We start from the raw sequence: 11,887 nt of genomic DNA, 5'->3' as shown, positions 1-11,887 counted from the left end.
ATCTTGTCAAATTGTATGAGGAAGTTTAATATACTGGTGATCTTCCTCAATTTTGTTGTTCTCTCATTAATATCTTGTCAAATTGTTTGAGAAAGATTCTCACTGTCATGTTTTGTAGTTTTAGTTGAAAAACAGCTTGTACATCTAGAATTTAATATACTGTTGATCTTCCTCTATAGCTTATATAGAATATAGCTAGAATATAGCTTCTAGATGTAGACTAAAGTTTAATATACTGTGATCTTCCTCAATTTTGTTGTTCTTTCATTAATATCTTGTCAAATTGTTTGAGAAAGATTCTCACTTTCATGTTTTGTTGTTTTAGAAAAAATACAGCTTCTAGATGTAGATTTTAATTTACTGTTGATCTTCCTCTATAGCTTATATAAAATATAGCTATAATATAGCTTCTAGATGTAGACTAAAGTTTAATATACTGTGATCTTCCTCAATTTTGTTGTTCTTTCATTAATATCTTGTCAAATTGTTTGAGAAAGATTCCCTCCCACTGTCATGTTTTGTAGTTTTAGTTGGAAAACAAACTTGTAGATCTAGAATTTAATATACTGTTGATCTTCCTCTATTTCGTTGTATATAGAGGTTAACACACAACACCTAATCTAGAGTCCAATATACAGGCAATTTCCTCATCCTATACGCTCGGGTTTTTTCTCCTTAATTCCATTATTACATGGCTCTGTTTTTGGCCGATAAAGAAGCGCATATAAAAGGATTTGGCGCGGTAATAATTGCAAGGTAGAGGTTGACTTGAAAGGAGATCACTGGAAAGCCCACCTTTTGTGTACACTTTGTGCACGAATAGAATTTCTTCGGGCGGGCCTTAATTTTCCTAAGCCTCGGGCTTTTCAAACGGGATAATAGCTGAAACTGGAAACTGGAGAGGAGTGCCTATGGAGATTAAGAAGAAAGAAAGAGATAGAAAGAATGGAGCACAAAGAATTGCTTTCCTTCGGCTGTGATCTTATTTTTGCGAGGTCGTCCCATTGCATGAGACAGGCTAACTAACTCGCCTTATTTCGAATGAAAACGACCTGATATTGTCAAAATCATAGAGTTTTTAAAACAATTTGAGGTACCAGTTTCGGTTATCAAACCATCTTCAATCTCTAGTAAATTGAAAGCTTAAACGTAGAGTAACAGAATATAATATGGTGTGAGTGAAGGTAGGGAAATTTGAGATACTAGCTTCGATTGTTACACCATTATCAATCTCTAGTTAAATGAAAGCTTAAGGCTGTGCAAAGGCTAAAAATAAACTTTCTACTCGTGATATTTTTCTAAGTTTTTCGATTTGTATATCATCAAGCTATCAAAATGAAAAAGTTTTCTCAGGGAAACATTTTTTTCGATCATTACTTTTTGAGATATGAGCACCGAAAGTTTAATTTTTTGGGACAGAACATTTCAAATCCGGTAAGAGATAAATCCATGAGATTAAGAGGATAGATTTTCATCATGGTATTGTTGATCTAGTAAAACAAAAATTGTCTAAAAATATCAACTTTTAAAAAAGTTATTCAATTTACCAAAAATAACTCAACTAAAAGTTATTTTTAGTGAATTGAATAACTATCTAAAAATTGATATTTTCAGAAAATGTTATCAATTTTTAAGATAGTTATTCAATTCACTAAAAATAACCAAAATAACTTTTAGTTGAGTTATTTTTGGTAAATTGAATAACTTTTTTAAAAGTTGATATTTTTAGACAATTTTTGTCTTACTAGATCAACAATACCATGATGAAAATCTATCCTCTTAATCTCATGGATTTATCACTCACCGAATATGAAATGTTCTGTCCCAAAAAATTAAACTTCAGGCCCTCATATCTCAAAAAGTAATGATCGAAAAAAAATGTTTTCCTGAGAAAAATTTTCCATTTTTATAGCTTAATAATTTACAAATCGAAAAACTTTGAAAAATATCACGAGCAGAAAGTTTATTTTTAGCCTTTGCACAGCCTTAAAGTAGCTCACTACCACCAAAATTCGGAAAGGGAGCATTTTTAGGCTTGACCGGTTGATCCTTTTCTAATCATGTATTTGATGTGTATATTGTTGAATGTAAAAAATAAATAAATTATATATGAAAAATCAAAATATAATAATTGAAGTCATACCATATTGAACTATTGAATTAAAATAGTATTATAGATATAATTATTGTGTTTGCTTTGATGTTCTGGTGCTTGTTAAATTTTTGGTATCGTGATAGTGGGGTTTTCCTATTCACACTTTTCCTGTCTCTTTAAAAAATTGGGTAATTTCTATCGATAACACAATAAACAAGATAATCCAACTGCTTTTCCTTGATTGTCAATATCGAAAAAACAGGGAAGTTCTATTAATAGCACAAAAAACAACCCAAGAATAGCCAACTGCTTTTCCTCGACTGTCAATCGACAATTCATCGAGCGGCGCGAGAAAAATGTGTTTCGGCCTCTACTTCGAAAGGCAGGCTTCAAACCCTCCAACTGGAAACAATTTTTAATTTTAGAACCACAATAATAATTAGAAGCAAACGAACTGGAAATGTTTACGTCTCGGATGCTTTGATTGTTTAGTCTTTGGGTTGGCGGTTGCCTCAGAAAAGGCACCCACACACTTTATCAAACAATCATGGCAACTCGCAACTTGTGTATCAGTTACGTTTACAATATTGTGTTCTCCCTTTATCAAACCATCTTCAATCTCTAGTAAATTGAAAGCTTAAACGTAGAGTAACAGAATATAATATGGTGTGAGTGAAGGTAGGGAAATTTGAGATACTAGCTTCGATTGTTACACCATTATCAATCTCTAGTTAAATGAAAGCTTAAGGCTGTGCAAAGGCTAAAAATAAACTTTCTACTCGTGATATTTTTCTAAGTTTTTCGATTTGTATATCATCAAGCTATCAAAATGAAAAAGTTTTCTCAGGGAAACATTTTTTTCGATCATTACTTTTTGAGATATGAGCACCGAAAGTTTAATTTTTTGGGACAGAACATTTCAAATCCGGTAAGAGATAAATCCATGAGATTAAGAGGATAGATTTTCATCATGGTATTGTTGATCTAGTAAAACAAAAATTGTCTAAAAATATCAACTTTTAAAAAAGTTATTCAATTTACCAAAATAACTCAACTAAAAGTTATTTTTAGTGAATTGAATAACTATCTAAAAATTGATATTTTCAGAAAATGTTATCAATTTTTAAGATAGTTATTCAATTCACTAAAAATAACCAAAAATAACTTTTAGTTGAGTTATTTTTGGTAAATTGAATAACTTTTTTAAAAGTTGATATTTTTAGACAATTTTTGTCTTACTAGATCAACAATACCATGATGAAAATCTATCCTCTTAATCTCATGGATTTATCTCTTACCGAATATGAAATGTTCTGTCCCAAAAAATTAAACTTCAGGCCCTCATATCTCAAAAAGTATTGATCGAAAAAAAAATGTTTTCCTGAGAATAATTTTTCATTTTGATAGCTTAATAATTTACAAATCGAAAAACTTTGAAAGTTTATTTTTAGCCTTTGCACAGCCTTAAAGTAGCTTACTACCACCAAAATTCGGAAAGGGAGGATTTTTGGGCTTGACCGGTTGATCCTTTTCTAATCATGTATTTGATGTGTATATTGTTGAATGTAAAAAATAAATAAATTATATATGAAAAATCAAAATATAATAATTGAAGTCATACCATATTGAACTATTGAATTAAATAGTATTATAGATATAATTATTGTGTTTGCTTTGATGTTCTGGTGCTTGTTAAATTTTTGGTATCGTGATAGTGGGGTTTTCCTATTCACACTTTTCCTGTCTCTTTAAAAAATTGGGTAATTTCTATCGATCGATAACACAATAAACAAGATAATCCAACTGCTTTTCCTTGATTGTCAATATCGAAAAAACAGGGAAGTTCTATTAATAGCACAAAAAACAACCCAAGAATAGCCAACTGCTTTTCCTCGACTGTCAATCGACAATTCATCGAGCGGCGCGAGAAAAATGTGTTTCCGGCCTCTACTTCGAAAGGCAGGCTTCAAACCCTCCAACTGGAAACAATTTTTAATTTTAGAACCACAATAATAATTAGAAGCAAACGAACTGGAAATGTTTACGTCTCGGATGCTTTGATTGTTTAGTCTTTGGGTTGGCGGTTGCCTCAGAAAAGGCACCCACACACTTTATCAAACAATCATGGCAACTCGCAACTTGTGTATCAGTTACGTTTACAATATTGTGTTCTCCCTTTATCAGATAGGTCTGTCTTTATCAGATAGAAATATTCTACTTTATTTATCAGATGTAACCTTATCTAAATTTGTGAGAGGAATAGCACAAGGTTATCTTATTTTTTCTCCATATCATTTTGATGATGAACTTATTGTATGAATCGGTCTGTCTTTATCAGATAGAAATATTCTACTTTCTTTATCAGATGTTACCTTATCTAAATTTGGGAGAGGAATAGCACAAGGTTACTTCATTTTTCTCTCTCCCTATCATTTTGAAGATGTACTTATTGTATGAATTGGTCTGTCTTTATCAGATAGAAATATTCTAATCAGATGTAACCTTATCTAAATTTGTGAGAGGAATAGCACAAGGTTACCTTATTTTTTCTCTCCCTATCATTTTGATGATGTACCTATTGTATGAATCTATCTCAATATATAAAAATGGATGTCTGTTTGTGTGTTAGTTTGTTTAATAGTTTGTTTGTTCCCTATAGACTCGAAAACTACTGGTAAGAACGGCATGAAACTTTGGGAATATGTTGTGTGAATATTGGGGATGGTTTCTGACCAGAAATTTTAATAGGGGGGGCTAATAATAACTATATATTAATTCATTTTACAGATCTATGTTTTCGAAATTGTCGGCCGAGCGGCTAACGTAGAACGGGAAGATCATGTTGTGATAATATGATTTGGCATTATGAACTTACCAGCTGTAATAAACATGTCACTCTGTGTTAAAATTGTTTACTGGTATTAAAACGGGAATTTTAAGCACATAGGAAGTCCTTATTGAGATGTAAATAAAAATATTGATTGTCTATCTCTTTCCTGTATAGGACTACTTGTAATATAAATATAAAGAAAATAAAAATCTCAGTACCCTTTTTTTTAAATATTTTATCACAACATGTTTCGGTCATTTATGCCATTTTCAAGTGATATGAAATAAATAAATAAATACTACTGGAAGATTCTTATTTTGATCATAACATTATTTTTATCAACACGATACATGTTGTGATAAAATATTTTAAAAAAAGGGTACTGAGATTTTTATTTTCTTTATATTTATATTGATTGTCAGATGAATTTCATGATTCACCAAATAAAGTCAAGTGTGACATGAGATACATTGACTTTTTGGCGGTACGAAGTTCGCCGGGTAAGCTAGTAAAGAATAAAGATAGGCTTCTTCCTTCATCAGATCGGTTTCTCTCTCTACCACGTAGTTTCTCTCACTATCATATATAGGTTTCTCTCTTCATCGTATAGGTTTTGTTTCTCACAGAACGAACTGTAAACTCGAGCTTTTTGTTTGAGTTTTGCTAGCCCCAAGATGTGGTCGATTTCCAATGTTTTTCTATCGAAGTGGTCACTGACAACTTGATAGCAACTCATGAAAAGAAGTGGAAAGTTTGTTGTGTTGAGTGTGATTGTTTCTAAATTTATTAGTTCTGTTGATTTTAGTATCAGTTTTGGCTTCAGATACTGTTTTTGGTGAGATATAGTAAAATGTATTCATAATAAACCATTTTAATATTGAAATTGGAGTAAATCCAGAATTCAAGTCAAGGTCCTGATAATTAATGATAATAATAATTTCTCTGGTTGTTGGACGACACACATCCAGAGGAGTTTATTCATAAATTCAGGAACATTAAGGTGCGTACAGATATATGTGCCGCAAACATGAACAATTCACTTTTAATCAGCTGATGCCAAGCTTTTTATATCTGTATCTTACCGTTTCTATAAAAATACAGATACAGTATAGTCAGCTGATTAAAAGTGAATTGCTCATGTTCGCGGCGCTTATATCTGTACGCACCTTTTCATATCATTTTCTCTTACATTTTCAATAATATAACAATATTCAATTGGAGTCATTATACTGATTTCCAATATTTAAAAAAATAATTATGTTCTATCAATACTTACTTATGAGTGCAGTCCCAATATTGTAAATTTCATGACATTTATCAAATTTTTTTTACAGATCAATTTTTCAAAAAAATTGTTCTGTAATTTTTTTCCCACAATCATATTAATGTATGATATGATATAATGATTTGTGATTGTCAATAAATCTTCATTTAAGTAATTCATAACAATGATAACTTATAACTTGGCGGCTAGTCATTGCAATGATAAGCGACTTATCGTCCACTGTAACATGTATTGTGTGTCCAATTTTTTTACAGATAATTGTAAATTATTGATCCGGTAGTGAAAATTGAAACGATCAGAAATTGATATGAAATTCTGTTTTTGACCTTCTATCTGAATCTGTTATACGCCTACGTGATGTTTTCTGCGGAACTGCTTTTGCGAAATGAGAGAGAGATTGTGAGAGAGAGAGAGAGAGAGAGAGAGAGAGTGAGAGTAAGTGAGAGAGGGTGTGTATGAGAGAGAGAGAGTGTGAGTGAGAAAGAGTGAGAGTGAGTGAGTGTGAGTGAGACAACCATGCAAAGTCCATGACCTCCGCGAATGCAGTTCAACTTTTTATCAATTTTGAAAGATTTATGTAAGCATCTTGATTGATTGCGGCTTGCTGCACAATAGAAATTTATTCAGTACAAATGTATTCAATATATTATAGTATGTGCACATCTCTTTATAGTGATTTGATAATACAGTAAACAACCATCGATTACCATTGCAGTAGTCTAACTGTAAATATGTTTTTATGTGAACCTTTGTAACTAACTGCCTTGAATACTAATGAACATTGTTCAATTTATATTATATTTTCCAATTTTTCCGAAAGTTTCTGAGAATGACGGTTGGAATTTGAAATCATTGATAATGAACTGAAATTTATTACTAATACTATTTACTGATTGTTGACACTAGATTCGTGGTTGACACAAATAGAATTATTATCCAATGAAAATATGTTTTCTTGTTCTATATTTGAGTGATATGGTTCAATCTGTTCTGTTTCCTCATTCCAGTGTTAATATATCTTCAGAATAATTAATTAGACCTGCACTAGAGACTAGCAAATACTAATTCTTCTGACTGAAGTAAATTTGTATGGCTTTTGTTGGTGGAGAGTACCACTGAACAATTTTCAATTAATGAAATTCTCCCCTATCTATTCCATTTTGCATAGATTATCAATGAATATTATTTTCTTTCTGCATTGTTTGAACGGTTCTCATCACCATATTTGGTAAAGTCGTCTCGTCTCGGCCAATGGCAGTAGAGCTCAGCGTCCATTGGTCAACAGCCAATAGCCTATCGTAGTGCTTCACTGAGACTGTAATATATTCTGCTACTTTAGATAAGATATAAATTTATTCAACACAGTTAATCATGTGTAATACAATAAGCAGTTGAACATCATCATAGAGATTAATTTGAGATAAATACAGAAAAAAAACCATACAACAATGAAATATGAGAATTGGAGAAAACTACACCGACACAATCAATACAATGCGCTTATACTTGTATCTATACAATTCAATGTGTTAGCATTCAGTTCTATAGAGATTGATTATGGGGTAGTGACCGAAGCTAGTATCTCAGATTCGTTTTAATAAAATTACTTTAATAAACTACTTTTAATAAACCAGTTGTTTTGACAATAATACTGACTCGTTTTCTATTTGTTATTATTTTACAAATCATTTTGATTTTATTCTTCACAGACTTTATTCTTCTTTACTCTTTATTCTTTGATTTTATTCTTCGTATTCTTAATGCAGTATTCTCTATTGCTCAATGTTTAAGCTTTTAGTCCACTAGAGATTTACAATGGTCTTGAATCTCGAAATTGGTTGATAAAGCAGTGGTTTTGACAATATCAACAATTCTTTGCTTGATATTCTGACAAATATCAACTCGTTTATTCTATGTTATTTTCCAACTTAATTTGAGATTATTCTTCACAAATCTCTTGATCGTACGATTATTTCCTTCCTAATTTATTCACTACTCTATATTTTTGACAAATATCTACTCGTTTATTTTATGTTATTTTCCAACTTACTTTGAGATTAGTCTTCACAAATCTCTTAATCGTATAAATAATAATAATAATAATTCTCTGATATTTTATATCCTTTACAATTATTTGTTGAAACACCGCCGATTTATGAACTTACATCACATTATTATATTATCGTTATTCTAATTGCATCCAATCTTTATTCTCATTGATTAATTATTTATACTTTGTAAAATTCGTTGAATAACTAGCATTATCGTCATTTAATGTAAATTAGTGTATAAGCCAGTAAATATTGTAACATTCATAAATAAAGATATTCCAATTGCATCCAATCTTTATTCTCATTGATTAATTATTTATACTTTGTAAAATTCGTTGAATAACTAGCATTATCGTCATTTAATGTAAATTAGTGTATAAGCCAGTAAATATTGTAACATACATAAATAAAGAAATCTAATCTAATCTAATCCATCTCACACTGATGTATTATCTATCATCCATCTACACTACATACTTGTCTATAATCTTCTCGATAGAGATTCTACTCTCCACTGTTCGATAGATGATAGCAACATAACAATGGCATCATTATTTGAGGAGAAAATCAAGGCTATCATGTATTTACATATTTTTCAAGATTCCTCCCTGATAATAAAATCCAGTTATCCAGTGGACTGTCTTGGATGTAAGAGGGATTTTTTGCTAGAAATCCAAGCCATACCAAGCCTCTTACAGTGGAGAGTATAGAATTTAATGTGTGCAGCCTGTCAATAGCCGCATTGTATAGATTGATATCATATAAATTGGTTTGATGCAAGCAGAGAAAACTTATAAGATTGTTTTATTTTCTCTTCTGATCTTGCGCATGATGCGATTAAATGGCGGACTGTTGTCCATGACAGGAAATCATATCCATAGGGATGTGCAGCTCCATTAAAAGCAATCTCTGAGCATTGTCTGTGTCGCGAGGGGGAAAGATTGTAAGAAATGTTAAGACGTTGCAGGCACAATGTTGATGTTATTCAGCTTTGCAAGGACTGTACATCAAAATTAACCGGACCGTACCAAACTATACGTGGCTCGAATTATTCATCAGTGTCATTAAATTTCAACAAGCTCGTCCTTGTTCTTCTATCTCTCTTCGTCTGTCTCTTCTTATATCATCTTGTTTTTCCATCTCTGTTCATCTGTCTGTTTGGATTTTATTTTATTTTTCTTTCCGCCTCTATCATCTTAGGAAATTATCATCATTTCTTTCTTCATTTCTTCTGTGTTGTTTCGTTCATCTTCCATCATACTTCAACTTGTTTGTTCTTCATATTTTCTTCTCTATGTCCGTCTGCCAGTGTCTGCTTTGATTTAATTTATTTTTTTCTTTCCGCCTCCAACATTATCATCATTTCTTTCTTCATTTCTTCTGTGTTGTTTCATTCCTCTTCCATCATACTTCATTTTTCTTTCCGCCTCCAACATTATCATCATTTCTTTCTTCATTTCTTCTGTGTTGTTTCATTCCTCTTCCATCATATTTCAACTTGTTTGTTCTTCATATTTTCTTCTCTATGTCCGTCTGTCTGTGTCTGTTTCGATTTAATTTATTTCTTCTTTCCACCTTCAACATTATCGTCATCAGAATTATCATCATTTCTTCCTTCATTTCTTTTGTGGTGTTTCATTCCTCTTCCATCATATTTCAACTTGTTTATTCTTTATATTTTCTTCGTCCGTCTGTCTGTGTCTGTTTTGAATGTCTTTCATTTTTCTTTCCGCCTTGAACATTATCATCATCAGAATATTATTATTTCTTTCTTCACTTTTCTGCGTGGTATCTCATTCCTCTTCCTTCATACTCAAATTCATACATTCTTCCTATTTTCTCCTCTCTCAAAAAGTAAAGAATTTACTATCTTTCCTTTATCACAATGTGGAGCAGTTATCACCTGTGAAGGAACAATATTTCTTCAGATGATACGTGCACTGATTGCAGCTAGCATTTGTCTCCTTCTAATAAGTATCTAATTGAATATTTGCCGCGTGTACTTTATCAGAGGGGGACAGGGCTATTCAATGAACTGCAAGGGGGAGTTGGGGCAAGAAAATCCCTCACGTACTGCAGGCAACAATCGTCTGTATCCTGTAGCTTACAGAGCAAGGGGCAAAAGCTGTCTCGATTCCTCTTTTATTCTTCTATTTCCCTCAGTTGCTTCAGCAGCTTTAATTCTACTTCTACTGATAAAGTACACGTGGCAAATATTCAATTAGATACTTATTAGAAGGAGACAAATGCTAGCTGTAATCAGTGCACGTATTCCATCATTTTTTCATACTTCAGATTTTTTTTGTGAGATATAGTGATTTTTATCCATATAAACACTGGAATATTGTCTGAATATATCATGAGTTTATTAAAAATTTACAAACACCTAAAGTTTTGAATTCTCACCGTGAAGATGACACCATAGATGTTGAAACATGTTTGTAACCTTGTAAATGTAAACATGTTTGTAACCTTGTAAATGTAAACATGTTTGTAACCTTGTAAATGTAAACATGTTTGTAACCTTGTAAATGTAAACATGTTTGTAACCTTGTGAATGTAAACATGTTTGTAACCTTGTAAATGTGAAATTGTTTGTAAATTCGTGATATATTTAGACAGTATTCCAGTGTTCTATTATATTATTCTTATACCTTCAAACTCATCCTTAGTTCATGTATATCTCTCTCTCTTTTCATTTGTAAATAAATCTTAAGATGAATAAATTAAATTAACGTTTTGGTAGAGTTGGTGAGAAGGATATTTTAAATACTCTTTCCGAAGAATGGTCATTGATATGTCCAAAGCTCCGACAATTTATGTAGATGCATAACATTATTATCCATATTAAATTTATTCCAAATTGCTTTTTTCATATCATATACAGTTCAATAATTATTTTCTTAGTCTACATTATGTAAATTCATCTATAATTTTGCTGTATTGTAAGCTATTGCATATAAGTGTATAAGCCAGTATATATTGTAATCTACATAAATAAAGTACTCAATCAATCAATCTCTCTCTGTCTCTCTGTCTCTCTCTCTCTCTCTCTCTCTCTCTTTCTAAAAATTGAAGAATAAAGCCTATCTATCGCCCTCTGTCTCTCTCTCACACACACACATTTATTATCTTTCTCACTCTTCCCATTCTATAATCCCATCATAATTTCCTCTCCATTCGCTCTCTCTTCCTGAACCATACGTCCTTTATTCTCTTGTTTTATAAATTACACTGGTACAACGGAATGCTGGAAATGTTATCTGGACGATAAACTACATTGAGTACACTAAGTACAAGCTAATATCATTCCGTATTCAATGAGGATAGTCTGTGATTGACATTCCATCTCATGTTTGCAATGACATATTCTATCAGGTTTGCAATGACTTGACCTTGTAAAGTAGATCTTGTACCGGCAGTGTTTTGAGACCCTGTCAGGATCAATAGAATACATAACATTTTTGTGTTGCTCACTCTCTTGCTCCACGTGTTCGTGGCGCTGAAGTCTGTACGCAGCTTATTAATTTCAAGTAAACTTAAAGCTTGAACATAGTGCAGCAGAATATTTAGTGTCAGTGGAGCTCTACGATTGGCCATTAGCTGTCGACCAGTAGCGATTGAGC

General features: G+C 31.8%; 1 protein-coding gene across 2 annotated transcripts in view; it reads left to right on the top strand.

Moving 5' to 3' along the window:
- The window catches only part of LOC111064177 (caskin-2), a 446,738-nt gene that overhangs the window by 120,626 nt on the left and 314,225 nt on the right, over nt 1–11,887 (top strand). The gene's annotated exons all lie outside the window — the stretch shown is intronic.

The sequence above is a fragment of the Nilaparvata lugens genome, chromosome 8 (assembly GCF_014356525.2).
Source record: "Nilaparvata lugens isolate BPH chromosome 8, ASM1435652v1, whole genome shotgun sequence".
Lineage (NCBI taxonomy): Eukaryota > Metazoa > Arthropoda > Insecta > Hemiptera > Delphacidae > Nilaparvata > Nilaparvata lugens.
The sequence above is the reverse complement of the archived record's forward strand: the minus strand, read 5'-3'. Positions and strand labels throughout refer to the sequence as shown.